This window comes from Rattus norvegicus, chromosome 19 (assembly GCF_036323735.1).
Source record: "Rattus norvegicus strain BN/NHsdMcwi chromosome 19, GRCr8, whole genome shotgun sequence".
NCBI lineage: Eukaryota > Metazoa > Chordata > Mammalia > Rodentia > Muridae > Rattus > Rattus norvegicus.
Genome location: NC_086037.1, coordinates 53533149 through 53547405, shown reverse-complemented (window position 1 = coordinate 53547405; position 14257 = coordinate 53533149). Strand labels below are relative to the sequence as shown.

Here is a 14257-nt window from a genome sequence, read left to right as displayed (position 1 = left end):
CAGGGAGGAAAAGAAAAGGGACAGGGGACATTGTCTGTTTATATAAATCCATTTAAAAAAAAAATCTCAACTCATATCAATCCTACTGCGTACGCCTACCGGCTTCCCACTTAAACAGTGGGCTGTCAGGCTCACAGCCCCCTATTTCAGGATTTTCTCTTTTTTAATGAGTCATTTCACATGGGTTTCAATTCTCCCAGTGATCACTTTTAAGTAGTAGACCGGATACCAGAAGATAAACAAAAGATGACCGTTCCACGCTTTACCCCAAGTTAATTCTAGAATCCCGGGTTTCTTGGTTTTTGGGTTTTTTTTTTTTCCCCTTCATCTTTTCACTATAGTTCCATTTTTTTTTTTTTTTTTTTTGGTAGAAATCTGTGCTAATCTGACTTCACAGTCTTCTCCACCCCCCACCCTCCCCACCGCTGAAATTTCACATATCCTCCAAGTCAGCCGGTGTTTTAGAATGTGGGTTTCTATTGAGGCTGTTCCAATTGCCAGTGAGGCCTACAGTGAAATGTGCTTCATGCTGTTCCGTTTGTCTCTCGGCGGACAAATAGAAACTGTGAAATTTAAAGAATGGATAAAAAAAAAAAAGAATCTAAAACAAAGAGGTTAAAAAAATAGGACAAATGTTTTTGCTTTTGTGTCTCCCTACTGCAATTGTTCCGGGAAGTCTGCATTGACAATAACCACGGGCAGGCCAGCTAAAGGCGATAGGCTCACAAGGGGACTCCTTGCCTGCTCCCTTTGGTCTGGGAGAAAAAGTACCTTAGCTCCGTTCTCCTGGAACAAAAGGCCGGGGCCATGGAAGGGGGAGAGGTGACTGGGCTTTCACAGGGAGCCAAGTGTCAGCTCCGCTTCGTTTTTCATCCTTCTTAGTCAGAAAGGGGCTCAGGGAACTTCCTAATGGCTGCTTTTCCCTCTCTCCTAATACTGCTTAACCTAAAAGGACAAAACGATATATTTACATGTGTGCGTGTATATACATATGTGAGTGTACACACACACATACTTAAAGTCAAAAAATAAACTAAAACCCATCATCCTAGTAAAGGAAGGTCTTTGGGGCCTACATAAATAAGCCTGCTTCTCATCTCCTCTCCCCACTCCCCCCCCCCTTTTTTTTTGGAAGGGAGATCCAGTTGTAGATCAGAAGAAAAGAGAGACTGTGGCATGTTTAGTAACATCAGACTGGCCTTTATAGTTCCAAGAAGGTACAGGCATTATGGGGTGAGAGCAGCAGGACATGGGGGTGGGGGTCCTAGGGGAGAGCGTCCAGGGTCACAGCATGAAATAAACTAATGCCCTGTTTCACATTCACGACTGACTCCCAATCTTAAAATCTTATCACTGAATGGTGGTTGGGGAAGTGGGGTATTGTTTGTTTATTTGGAGTTTAGGGGTTTTGTTTGTTTTGAGAGGGACGTCCTCCAGAAGTGGACAGGCAAGGTGTGGCAGGGGCCAGGGGAGGTGGTGCCATCAAGAAAGGAAGTCTGGATGGATCACTGCATGCCATGGAAAGACTAGGGGCAGGTGGATGTGGGAGTGTTTAACCAGATTAACACGCTGGGAGGTGTCTTCCCAGGCAGGCGAAAACCTAGGCCAGAGCAAGGCCATTCAACCCCCCAACCCAGACCTGACCTGGCCTCTCAGAGAGAACACACACACACATACACCCTTCCCAAAGCAGGTACAGAGCTCTGACCAAACAACAAGGTCACAGGGAGGGATGAGGGGGTCTGCAAAGAAACACAATAAACACTCAAATATGACCGGAAATGACATCAGCAAAGTGAAGGACCTGTTTACTGCAGATCAAAACAAAACAAACTTCCAAACCTTTTGTGTACACAAGAGAACTCTATAAAAAGCCTCGCTAAATGCCACTAGGGTCTGTCTACACATCAGCACCCGAGTAAGAACACATGACAGTTACTGGGGGGGGTGGGGAGGTGAGGGGTGAGGAGGAGGTGGTGACAGAAAGAAGGGGGTAGGGGAGATCAATCCCAGCAAGAGCCAAAAAGCCAGTTGCTGGTTACCCCTCTGCTGAGCCTTAATATTTATTTATTGGTGTTTATAATAGAAAAGCTCTACGTTTCCCTTAATACCAGGCCAGACAGCGTTGTCTAATGAGGCAGCGTCACAATCAGCTTGTAATGCTGAATTTTTAATGCGGCCAAGGATTCTGTTACAAAATAATAGGGGAAAAACCAGAACTCTGAAGGAGGGGTCACAGTGACAGGACCTTCTTCCCTCGGCCTACCACCACCTTGTGATCTGAAATCAACTCTTCATCCTTACCCAGGAGGATCCCTTTGGAAACCCACACTTTCTCCATTATTTCTGTAGTGTCTTATCCAAAGTTCCAACATCAAGAGTTTGAATTCTTAGCTTATGGGGGTTGGGGGAGGGAGGGTTAGAGGTCTAAAATGAAAATGATTTCTTCTGGAAGGTGGGAGGGGGGCGAAGAGACAAGGACTAGAGGGAAGAGGATGGTTTATTATTTTTTTAAGCAAACCAAGCCATTTTTTAAAAATAAAAATAAAATCACAGGAGAAAAAAACTAATCTGTGTTGGGGGGGGGGCCACGAAGGTGGAGCTGGCCTCCCATATTCATGGCTGCCGAGCTCAGCTTGCACTGGTGTAATTTAAAAGCATACATGCAGCCGCCTTGCTTCTATCTGTAATACCCCACGACTGTAAATCTATAACCACTGCAATGATTTAGTGATTAAAAACATGATAACATATTGTGTAACTGCAAACCACAGAACCCTTGCCAACTCTCCTCCAAGATAAAGGGGGGGGGGGGGGATACAGAAAATAGGTTGCTTGCAGCGATCTTCCTAAACCCAAAAGATTTTAATGAAAAGACCTATACAGTAGACGATCTCAAAGGGGTGAGTGGATTCAGTGTGGAGCCAGAAAGGGGAGGAGGGCCAAGGGGGGAGGGAGGGCAGCTAGCTTTATGTAGGATTCTTTTCCTTGTACTAACAAATTACAACCTAAACAAGCCTTTTCCTTTCTCTCCCTCCCCCCCCCCCATCTTTTTTTTTTTTATAGTTTGTTGTAACTGGAATGACTGGTCTTGTGCACTGTCTTGCATAGTCAAAGCTACTTTGTAATAGCATCTGGAGACACAACCTTATTTGCCTGAACTCAATGGTGGGGTTTGTTTTTTTTGTTTGTTTGGTTGGTTTTTTGTTTTTTTTTTTCCTCCCCTTCCTCCCTGGTTTTGTTTTGGATTCAGTACTGTGTGTTTTCTGGTGTCTCTGGGAGACCCAGTCTATGCAGTCAGAGGGCTCTGCCGCCTTTAAGCTACTGAGCTAAGGCCTGAGAGGGAAACACAATCTGTAATGTGGCAGGAGGAGCCTAAGGCAGGCAGGCAAGACAGACAGACAGACAGACTCACACACACACACACACATCAAAGCAGCTGTGGGGGTTTCGACCTCTGAGCAGCTGACTTGACCCCGTTCTGTGTATTCTTGTATTTCCCCTTTGCAGGATTCCTGCACCTTGGGTCAGATTAGTACTCAATGTGACCCCGAGGAGGGAGGCAGTCACCAAGCCCTGGAAAACTGTTCCATATTTAATAGGGGTGGGGGGGTGAAGAGTGCAAATACATTCAGAAGCCCCATATGTACACACACACACACACACACACCTATCAGGGCTACAGGCCGTAAGGCCAGCTCCTACCCTGCTTTCAGTCCACACCACCAAGAGCCTCAACTTGCCTTGTGCCACCACTACCACCAAACCTTCATGCCTACCGCTCTAACCACCACGTACACACACTCACACACCGTCCTCCAGAGACTTCATGTTTAGAAAGTCCACAGATCTAAATCGCCTCCTCTCCGGACCAGAGCAGGGCAGTTTATTCAGAGAGATCAATAGGAAAGAGCATTTGCAAATATTTATATAAGCCCAGTGCGTTTCAGCATTAAGTAATTAAAAACTAAAACCTAGGGAGGGGGAAGGGAGGAGACACACAGACAAGAGGGAGGCTGCTGGTCTACACTGCTTTCCTGCCTACACCTCATCTCCCCAAACCACAATCATTTCAAAAAATTACTTCATGGACACTCTTTTTTTTTTTTTTTTTTTTTTTTTTTTTTTTTTTTTTGGCGAAATCCTGTTCTCAGCCATTTTCAAGACTATTTCAAAATAGTCTCCAAATATGGACTCACCTACCACCAAGCATTCAGGACTAACTGTAAGATAACTGTCTTGTGTACTTGTGCGCCTCTCTCTCTCTCTCTCTCTCACACACACACACACACACACACACACACACACCATTCTGACTTTTGATACTGTTTCAATCTCTAGGTACAGTTACTCTTTTATATCCCTACCTTTGCTTGTACTAGTTTAAAAAAAAAAAAACCGAACAGAACATCACGAGAAGGGGAAGGGCTGAAAATTCAATAAACCACCAGTGAAGGACTGGGGCAGCTCCCACTTCCCACCAACTCAGGGTGCTTACATATTAGGGTTCGACACTAAACTCCTCACGTGTAAATAAACAAACAACAACCTTCTCCCCTCTCCCCGGTAAAATCAAGGGGCTATAGCAGGAGCCACTTCGGACCGAGTGGGCTTCCCCTATATTGTTCTGAAAGCGGAACAGTACATTCTGGTTACTCTGCCTCCAAATCCATTGGAAGGAACCAACCAAGCACTGGGGCACCCACACTGCAGGTACTGTAGACATTTACAGTCAATGTAGGCACAAGACCGCAGCACATCGTCCTATTGATTACTCAGATTGATCCGTCTCTCCTCAACCATTTCCCAAGTTTCTTCCCCAGGACCTCCGAAAAAGTTGGCCAGCAACTAGCCACACAGCCAAAGTAGGTAGAAAAATAAATATATATATAGACATATATTTAAAGCCATAATAAATCCTCAATGCCCCCCCCCAAGGGCTTGAGCTTTTCTTAAAATTCCAAAGTGAATTCATGTTCTGTACTTTGCATTAGAGCCAACCGATCACCCTGTCATATTCTTCAAAGGTATTTAACAAGCCCCCCTTTTAAAAGTCACCAAACAGAAGGCCAGAAAAGGGCAATCAGTTCCCTTCATTCATATAGTCCTTAGATCAAGTTTCAATCATTGAAACCAATAAAAATTGTCATATTTCCCCTACTTCAAAGTGACGAGAAGGGGGAAAAGTTAAGAGAGGGTGATTTTTGAAGCACTCATAGTCAAAGAATCTGCCACAGTCGAAGGAATTTCACAAAGTCAAGTTCTGAGCAACAGATTCATTCACAGAGTATAAATATATATACATATATTGTTTTAATAGCTCAATACACAATTCAAGTGCACAGCGTAGAACACTCTTAGACCTAACCTCCAACTGACATGCAAAAGATTCTATACATTAAAATGTATATCGTAAAATTAAGAACGTGGGTCTTTTTTGCATCTACTGGAGTAGGGCGAGGAGTGAGAGGAGCGGGGAACCGAACGTAAACAATCCCAGTTTCGCATGAGAGAGAGAAGTGAGGAGAGAGAGAGAGAGAGAGAGAGAGAGAGAGAGAGAGAGAGAGAGAGAGAGAGAGGGAGGAGAGAGAGAGAGGAGAGGGGGAGAGAGAGAGAGAGAGAGAGAGAGAGAGAGAGAGAGAGAGAGAGAGAGGAGGGAGGAGGAAAAAAAAAGTCCTCTGATCCGATGTCTGCCTCTCAGCTGGCCGAGAAGGCCAGCAGGGCTGGCTCCGGCCCTGGCCGGCAGCGCGGCCCCGACCCCCGGGAGCCCCTAGTGTCCAGGGCGCAGCCCCCATTGCGCGTTCCTGGCGCTGCTCACTGGGCCAGGCAGAGAGCGCCCAGGTAGAGCGCGCGCGGCGCGGCCGCCTCGCCCCCTCCAGGACCCCAGGTTGCCACCGAGCTCCGCGGCCCCCGGAGCGGCCCCGCGCGGAAGGCAGGCGCCCGGCCGGCGGGGCTGCTCCGGGCCCGGCGCGCGCTCCGCCCAGAGCCCCGGCACCGCTCAGGGTGGGGCGCAGTTGTGGGGGGGGCACGCTGTACCGGGACCCCCACCCCCGCCAGCCACTGCCTTTGTCTGGCCGCGGGGACCCGGGGCCGCGAGCCTCCTCCTCCTCTTCTTCCTCCTCCTCCTCCTCCCGGGCCCCGCACCCCGGCCGGCCCTGCCCTGCCCTGCCCGGCGGCGCCTCCAAAGTCCCCGCGCGGGGCCTCGCCCCGGGCGCCTCCACCCTCCCGGGGGTCGCCGGCGGCTGCGCGGGGGCCGCGGAGGAGGGGGCGGCCCAGGTTTGGCGGCAGCGGCGGGAGGAGGAGGAGGAGGAGGAAGAAAAGAGAAAGAGAAAGTTTGGCGCAGGGGGCAGGCGAGCGGGACGCGGCGAGCGAGCAGGGCGCGGGCGCGGGGAGCGCGGGCGGCGGCGGCGGCGACCGGGCGCGGGAGCCGGGAGGGGGCAGGACGAGCCCCATGCAAAGCAGCCCGGGCGCCCCGAGGAGCCCCGCGTCCGGGCGGCGGCGGGAGGAGGAGGAGCAGGCGGCGGCGGCGGGAAGAGGAGAAAAAAAAAAAAAAAAAGAGGGAAAAGTTGCCACTTACGCGGTTGCTCCTCCGGCGGCGGCGGCTGCAGCGGCGCTGCTGGCGTCGGCGGCGGTGGCGGGAGCTGGCGGCGCTTTTAATCCCGAAAAGAGGCGCTCGGGCCGCGGAGCCCATCAAGGCAGCAGCGGCGGCTGGCGGGGGGCGGCGGCGGAGGACGCGCTGCTGGCGGCGGCGGCGGCGGCGGAGGAGCTGGAGCGCGCTCGGCGGAGCCCGGGGCGGGAGGCGGCCGCAGCCGGGGAGCCGGAGCCGCCGCCGCCGCTGCCGCCGAGCAGCATGGTTGGCGGGGAGTTTACAGCCCCCGGAGCGGGCAGGGGCCACGGAGGAGAAGCGGCGGCGGCGGCGGCAGCGGCTCTAGGCTGTAATTGGGATGCAAAGCAGGCGGCGGCGGCGGCGGCGGCTGCGGCCGGGAGGAGGAGGAGGAGGCGGCGGCGGCGGCGGCGGCGGCTGCAGCGGTCGGAGGGGACGCGCTGGAAGTGGGAGCTGATGAGTGAAAAGAAAAAAAAGTCTTTGGATCTTTATTCTGCTAATTAGTTTCCTGCAAAAAATGGCTGTGATTAATTCAGTGCGCATGTGCTTCATTACCCAGGCACGACGGGAAGGGCTAATTAGCCACCTTCTGGATCAATAAGATTCAGCAAAAAAGAAAAGGGGGAGGTGGAGGGAGGCAGAGGGGAGGAAGGGAGAAAAAAAAAAAAAAAAACCAGGGGAAAGTGATGAGCAGGGCAAGGAGAGCAGGAAGAGAGGATGGGAGAAAAGGCTAAGCAGAGGGAGAGAGGCACCAAAAGTTTATGCATGTATTAAAAACACATACACACACACAGGCACACACACACACACTCACTCACACACACACACACACACACACACACACGCACACACACACACTACCGTCAAGTGAAATGTGAAGCAACAATAGAGACCTGACTAAGATTTTTTTAAAGATTTTTTCTTTTTTTCTTTCTTGTAATTTCTTTTTCTCGTTCCTTTTTTTTTCCTTTTTCTAATAAAAAATGCAACAATGCTTAAATTAAGTAGGAAAAGAACATCTGGGGGGCGGGGGCGGGCAATAGTGGCGTGGGACAGCTTAAAACAGAGGTTTTAAGGGAAAGACCAGAGGCTTAGAATGGAGGCCACTTTAAATTGCAAATCAGGGATTTTTTTTTTTTTAACGGAGGAAAATTAACTCTCCTTAAGTCAGAGGATGAAGGAAGAAAATATGGGAAAAAACTTTAACACATACCATAGACTAGACAAAAATCTGCTCACTTTATTTTCTGACCTAAGATATAGTCAGTGTGCGCTGAATCCTTAGAGGAGCAGAGGATGGGGGACGACCAGGAGAAATGAACGGAGAAAAGTGACTCAGAACTGGGACGGGGTCGAGCTTAGGAAAGACAAGAAAGGGAAAAGTTGCCTTCGAAAAGAAGTCCAACTTTCCACCTCTGGACTTAAGAGAAAAGTAAAATCAATTTTCTCGTGTAGAACCTGGAAAGCAGATGCTTTTAAAACACAGGAAGCTATTTTGCCATCAAAAGCAGGGTTGTAATAAAAGCAGCGAAAAATAATTTCAGACAAAATTCATTTTAAAAAAGGAAAGAAAGAAAGCCAATATGTTTAAATACCGAAGAAAGGTCTAGAGTGTAGAAAGAGGGGACATTACATACCCCCATTCCTAATGGAAAAAAAAAATCTTACAGCTACCTCCAAGAGTTTGGAGCAGTCTTGAAGCCAAAGGGCTTGAAATGAGGGGATGGATTTCAGATAAAGACTAGGCACAGCGTATCCCACCAGAGCCCAAAGGAGATTCCCTAGAATCAAAGACAGCACCAGGGACCCTGCTACTTTACTGATTCCCAGTACATCAAAGCTATCACTCAGGCTGGGTATGGTACCTCCAAAAAGCAAGCAAATAAATGCAGGAAGAACAGGTCTCTCTCTCTCTCTCTCTCTCTCTCTCTCTCTCTCTCTCTCTCTCTCTCTCTCTCTCTCTCTCCCTCCCTCCCTCTCTCTCCCTCTCTCTCCCTCTCTCTCCAGTTTCAGCGCACCCCTGCTACTGAGTACTGAATACATTCTTTAATGACAAGTTTGTATTTATATAAATCCTACACGAGAACTAGTGCCACTGAAATTACACTGTCTGTGATGAAATAAAATGCACTTTAACTGATTTGCCAAGTAAACCCTATAACACCAGGTAGGGAGGAAGCTCGCTAAAACTTATTTTTCTTGAGGGTTTTTTTTTTTGTCCCAGCCTACCAAGATTATTCATCTAAGAAGGAATTTGGGAATTAATCAGGAAATCTGTTTGATTAGAAAGTAATTCTTCATTTTGAAAGATTGTCCAGTGTTCTTAAGACCATTGCAGCTTCTTAGACAAGACTAGGGGGAGAAAACCGGTTTAGGATTTTACCTCATCTAATCCTTCTGAATTCACTCGGGGAATAATGCTGTTTTATTTAGGCGGGGCATGGGCGGGGGTAGGGGGAGATAAAATACATTTAGAAAAATCAGGGGTTTCCTCTCTATGAGCCAAATCAGGGTTGCTATTCAAAGTTTTCCTGGTAGCTTTTCCATGCGGGACAGCTGATCAATAAAGCCAAGTCCAGCCTGGCTTGCTACAGGTTTCACCAGTCAGTGCTTGCAAAACCTTTGTCATTTTCTAAAAATAAAAAAGCTAAAAGTTATTGTAGAAGAAGGGGCTTTTTTTTGTCCCCTGCACAATGTGTCTTTTGTGAGGTTAATACCATTCTGGGCTCTTGATAGCCCTGGACAATGGAGACTCTCCAGGAGCGTGTGAAGACCCTGGCTTTTTTCTTTCTGGCTCTTTTTTTTTTTTTTTTTTTTTTTTTTTTTTTTTTTTTGGAAGGATGAAACATTCCTACAGTCCAAATACAACCTCTGCTTTGATTAAATAAATATTTATCTTTATTGCACCCATTGTATATTTTTTTAACCTTCGGTTTGTCCGGTTTCTGATTATTATTTTAAAATTTTCATTGGCAACAGTTAATCTTTTTTTTTTTTCCCTTTCAGTCCAAAATACAGGTCAGTGTAAAGTGTAGCTGACAGAATGAAGACTGGTAAATTCTGAATTTTTCCATAATGCATCAGGTAAGGAAAACTGTTCAGCCCTTCAGAAGTGCGCTTTGCTCCCTATTTCTCTGTCTTCAAGAATCTTCATAAATCTGTTTGGTTTTTAGAGATGCAGCAGAACTAAATTTCTTCTTGGAGATGTTGAAAAACCAGTTAAGTACCATATACTTATTTTCTTTTAAAATGTAAATGGCATGAGAAGTGAACTTGTAGCTTCTGTCTTATGTTTAAATAAAGGTGTGAAGGAAGTCCCTGTTTAGGGAAAAATTCTGGATATAAATCTATTTCATGTTGCAATTATAGGAAAATGTCAGTTTAATCTTGTAAATACTTATGCTAATTTTACTGAGAGAATTCATTCTAAGGAGAAGTACCAATCGTGTGTGATTCAGTAGTGCTTAGATGATAATCCAGCATCTCTATGGATTATTTTATATACAAAATGGGGAGTGCCTAAGATCCAGAATCTAAATCCTTTATTTAGCAGGAAAGGAGGCAGAAAATTTTAGACCAAACTGGTTTTTAAGGCATTTTTACGGTGGGGAGGGAAAGTGGAATGGAGGCTAAGCAGTGCACTGCTGTTTTTCTGCCTCTCTCTCTCAAATGAATGGCTATAGATAACAAAGGTATATGCATAAAGCGGTACATAAATATACATTTGAATGACTTCACATGCCTTGTCATCTCTGTGTGGGTATCTGTGCACACAAACAGACAAGGTGTGCACAAATGCAAGTGCTGAGCAGAGATATTAGGGGCTTTTTCCTCATTGGGGGATTTATGTTTCTGGGTCTGTTTTAAGCCATTTCTTTGAAAATATAACATAGCAATGTTGTTTTAATGAACAAGATGTAGATGGTGAATCTGAGTATGAATCTGTTCCCCTACGGTTTTCAGAATATGGGATTGTAGATATTATTTGATCCAAGGGTTAAATATGCAATGGACCAATGTCAGGGGGAGAGGGGGGGTGTGCTAGTATATTTCTCTTAGAGCATAGCTTTGGACCCTAGGAATCTCCCCAACAGGGTGACTGGGGACACAGTAAAAAGGAGGGGGCGTTGAAACTCAGTGTGGAGTCAGGGGAGGTCGATAGGACGAGCCTCTGAAGATCCAGCTCACGATGTAAGAGAAGGGTTGGAGGGTGAAGAATGTTCGGTCTCCTTTTAAATGTGTATTGTTATTCTAAGTCTATTGTATGTACGTGTTGCCGTCGTTTCATTTGCCACGACAACATATGGATTCCATAAATACAGACATGCCGAAGTGCATCTGTCTGAGTAGTTAACACGATCCAAACATCCCTCCTCATTCCGCTAACTCCGCTCTTCCTTGGGATTCCTGGCAGTGCTTGTGCCCAAGATCCCAGCATCCCTTAATCTCACCCTTTTGTGAGACTACCTTTTGTGGTCTCTGCACCGTATTCAAGGTGCAAAGCTATGGAAGCGGACTGCTAGCAGCAATTCAGCAGTAAAGTCTCTGCCAAAGGACACGGGGCCTCTGGGCTAACGGGGAGGAAAGGGTTAAGCTGCCAGAGCCCAAGGAAGGGGCTGTGCTCATCCCAGAGCGAGGTGCAGCCACCGGCAGCTGTGATTTAGGGGTCAAGTCCGAGATCACCTTTCTCCTGCCTCTGGAAATGGCAGAAGATGGGGAAGGGGGTGGGGGTGGGGGTGGGGGCTGGAAACACAGGAGAGAACAGCAACCAGGCACAAGCACATGGCGTTCCATCCGTTCCCTCGCCTGGTCTCAGTCCCCCTCCTGACACACACCCCCTCCCCTAGACAAACTGGACAGATCCCTTTCACTTCTAGGGCAGTGGGATATTCTGAGTATCCCAAGTTTCTCTCTCAGTAGCTCTGTCCCTACCATGAAACCTCTGTGTACTGGAGTTCTAAGTACCGATTCTGAAAGTTTAGCCTTAGAGCGGCAGGGAATAAGAAGCCAATGTAGGTCAAAACTTCCTTCTCCTTTGCAGACGACTGGGATGCCCCTAGCAGGAAGAAGTTTGAACATGGCCCTCTCTGCCCCAGACTCAAGTCATACATCCACTCCTACAGTCCTGAGTGGGTGGACACCCGTGGGGTCTGTTACACGCAGCTTCTTGCTTTGTGCCTACATTTTTGGTCAAAAAATTTTCCCTCCCATCTCACGAAGCCCCCAGAACACTTTTCATCCAAAATATTTTTTAAGCCTGAAAGATGACCCTAAGCCAAATTCAGATTTGTTCCTAAGTCATTTCACTAGAAAAGAGCAAAATGTCAAAGTCTTCTGCGTTGGCATAAAGGTAGCATGTGGAGTCTTAGTACCCAGGTCTTGTGAGTTCTGGGGGTGCCCAGGGGGTCGGGGGAGGGGGCTGCAGCTGGTGTCCATAGGGCGGGTGTTAGCCAAGAATGAGCTTCCCAAATCCTCCCCCAGGAGGCTGGCCAGTTAGGAAACTGAGAGAAGCATAGTTCTTTCCGAAAGTTACAATAAGAAAAAAATATTGTGAGGGGTGTGTGTGTGTGTGTGTGTGTGTGTGTGTGTGTGTGTAAAAGACCTGGCTCAGACTGACAGGAAGACCCTGGTCTCTGGAGGAGAGGAGACAAGTGGAAGATACAGGAATGAGGAAGTGATAGAAGTTTAAAACAAGACGATCTCCCATTCTCTCCCGGGTCTCCCTCAGAGGTGAAGGCAAATCACCCTGATCCAACCTGTGCTTCCAGGGCCAAGGGCCGCCCAGCTGATCCAAAGGCAGCTAAGGTCTGTCTTTTCCAGTCTGTTTGGCCCTAACCTTGCCAGAGCCTCCAGACCTCGGAGATCAAACCAAATTGGCTGCTGGAATTTAAGAGGTTTCAGCCCTGGAGCAAGGAGGAGGGGACAATCTCCCCTCCCCCCAACCCCCTTTAACTCCCAATTCAAGAGACACCACAAGCCACATTTGAGTGTCATCCCCAGTCGTGGATTATGGGTATAGCTCATTCTTTCTTCCTATTTCTCAGAAGTAAAAACCTTAAAAAATTAGTCCCAAACTTAGAGTGCCGGAGTCCTTGAAATAGTTCCTAATGATAAAACCTGCCTTCATTTTCAGTACCTATCAGATTGTGAAAAATGCAGGGGTAACGTTGGATTCCCCATTTCCCTCCATTCCTTTGTAACAAAAATCTAGGGGGTGGTGGTGGGGAGGCAGGAGGAGTGGAGTCCGTTCGTGGCTCTCCTGGGTTCTGCACCACCACCACACGCTAGATTCCCTTTTGGTGACCCGGTACCAGAAGTCTGCATGGAACCAAAACCCGGAGGCGGGCTCGAGGAGGAGACAGAACTAACCTCATCACAACTCAACAAAGTGAACAACTGCAAGACAGACACCCTTGGTTGGACAACGTGCGCTTTAGGAATTCCCAAGAGCATATAACTTGGGGAATGATAGAAGCTTCTTGCCTACCCGCCACAGCCTAAAGAAAAGGAAGCCATGAGAAGAGCCGGCCGGGATCTGTTGGAGGTGGGGGGTCTAGGGAGCAGAGCTGTGAGCTCTATCAGGGGTGGCCTGGGGAGAGGATGCCCATGGTGGCACGTGCATTGTTGACAGGCAAGCATGTGTTAATGGAGGGATGAGTGGCCGAGCAATCCCCCAATGCTTGCATTTCTTGCAGGCATGGCTTGTTTAATGATGAGGGAATTGAATGACGCACACACGCGTGCATGTGCACACACACACACACACACATCCTTTTTGCCGTGGCTGAGAAATGTAAAAAGAAACCTATATTATATATCTATATATGTTCAGAAAAAAGTATGCATTTTTCCTTGAGAAATAGCCAATGCCATAATATCTTTGATTTGAGGGGCGAGGGAATTTTTGAAGTAAAGGAAATCAGTGGGGGACGAACTAGCTTCTCCTGATTGTGTGTGTGTCTGTGTGTGTGTGTTTGTGTGTGTGTGTGTGTGTGTGTGTGCTTCTCAAAGCCAGTAATGGGGTTTAAAATGAGAGATTCCCAGTCTTCGTCCTCCCTTCCATTCCACTTCACTGTTTTCGCCTCAGAAAACCTCGGAGGTAACCGACTGCACGTCTAAGGGGGTGGCTTAAAGAACAACAAGGTTTGGGGAACACAACAACTTTTTTTTTCCAAATGAAGTTGGAAAAAAATTTCTCAGGACAATTTAAGCAACAAAGGAGATTGAACAGATATTTTTTCTAAAGAAAAATACCCGATTCGTTTGTTTCTCGTTCTTAAGACTAGAGAGAAAGGTGAATCTGATCTTGGAGCGTGCGTAAGGCACGAAATCTGGGGCCCGCCTTTGGAAGGGAAAAATGGGCAGAGGCAAGGCACCCCGCGAGGTCTCTCGAGAGATCCAGGACGCAACTGGCTCGGGGCACCAGGAATTTGGCTCTAGCTAGCCATATTCTCCTCTGGGCGGCCTTCAGGCTCGGCACAGGGCAGGGCACTGACCCCCTGTGTGCTTCGGGCGCGCCCTTAAAACCACCGCCGCCTGCCAGTTACATGCTAGGGCTCAGTGAGTATTAGTGACACTCGACGCCAGTTTCTCGTGGCCAGAATAGGACGCACCGGTTTTTGTATCTGCCTTACTATTCCCCCAACCTGGGGG

At 47.8% G+C, this 14257-nt stretch overlaps 1 protein-coding gene and 1 long non-coding RNA gene across 10 annotated transcripts in view; one reads left to right on the top strand and one right to left on the bottom strand.

The window, feature by feature from the left end:
- The window catches only part of Zfhx3 (zinc finger homeobox 3), a 1006519-nt gene that overhangs the window by 248259 nt on the left and 744003 nt on the right, over positions 1 to 14257 (bottom strand). Inside the window, exon 1 of one of the 8 annotated variants that reach the window (XM_039098318.2) lies at positions 6578 to 6719. The exons of 6 other annotated variants lie outside the window; for them this stretch is intronic. The gene's annotated coding sequence lies outside the window, so the exon portion shown is untranslated. Of the gene's footprint in view, positions 1 to 6577; positions 6720 to 14257 lie in introns of those variants that run through there. One more of the 8 variants, XM_039098311.2, reaches the window with a different exon arrangement.
- Zfhx3l (zinc finger homeobox 3 like) lies at positions 5675 to 13538 on the top strand. Of its 2 annotated transcripts, XR_010060214.1 has the most exons (3): positions 5675 to 5841; positions 9611 to 9688; positions 9778 to 13538. It is a non-coding gene; the product is annotated as a zinc finger homeobox 3 like (long non-coding RNA). The 2 variants fall into 2 exon arrangements; XR_010060213.1 differs by having other exon boundaries at positions 9611 to 13538.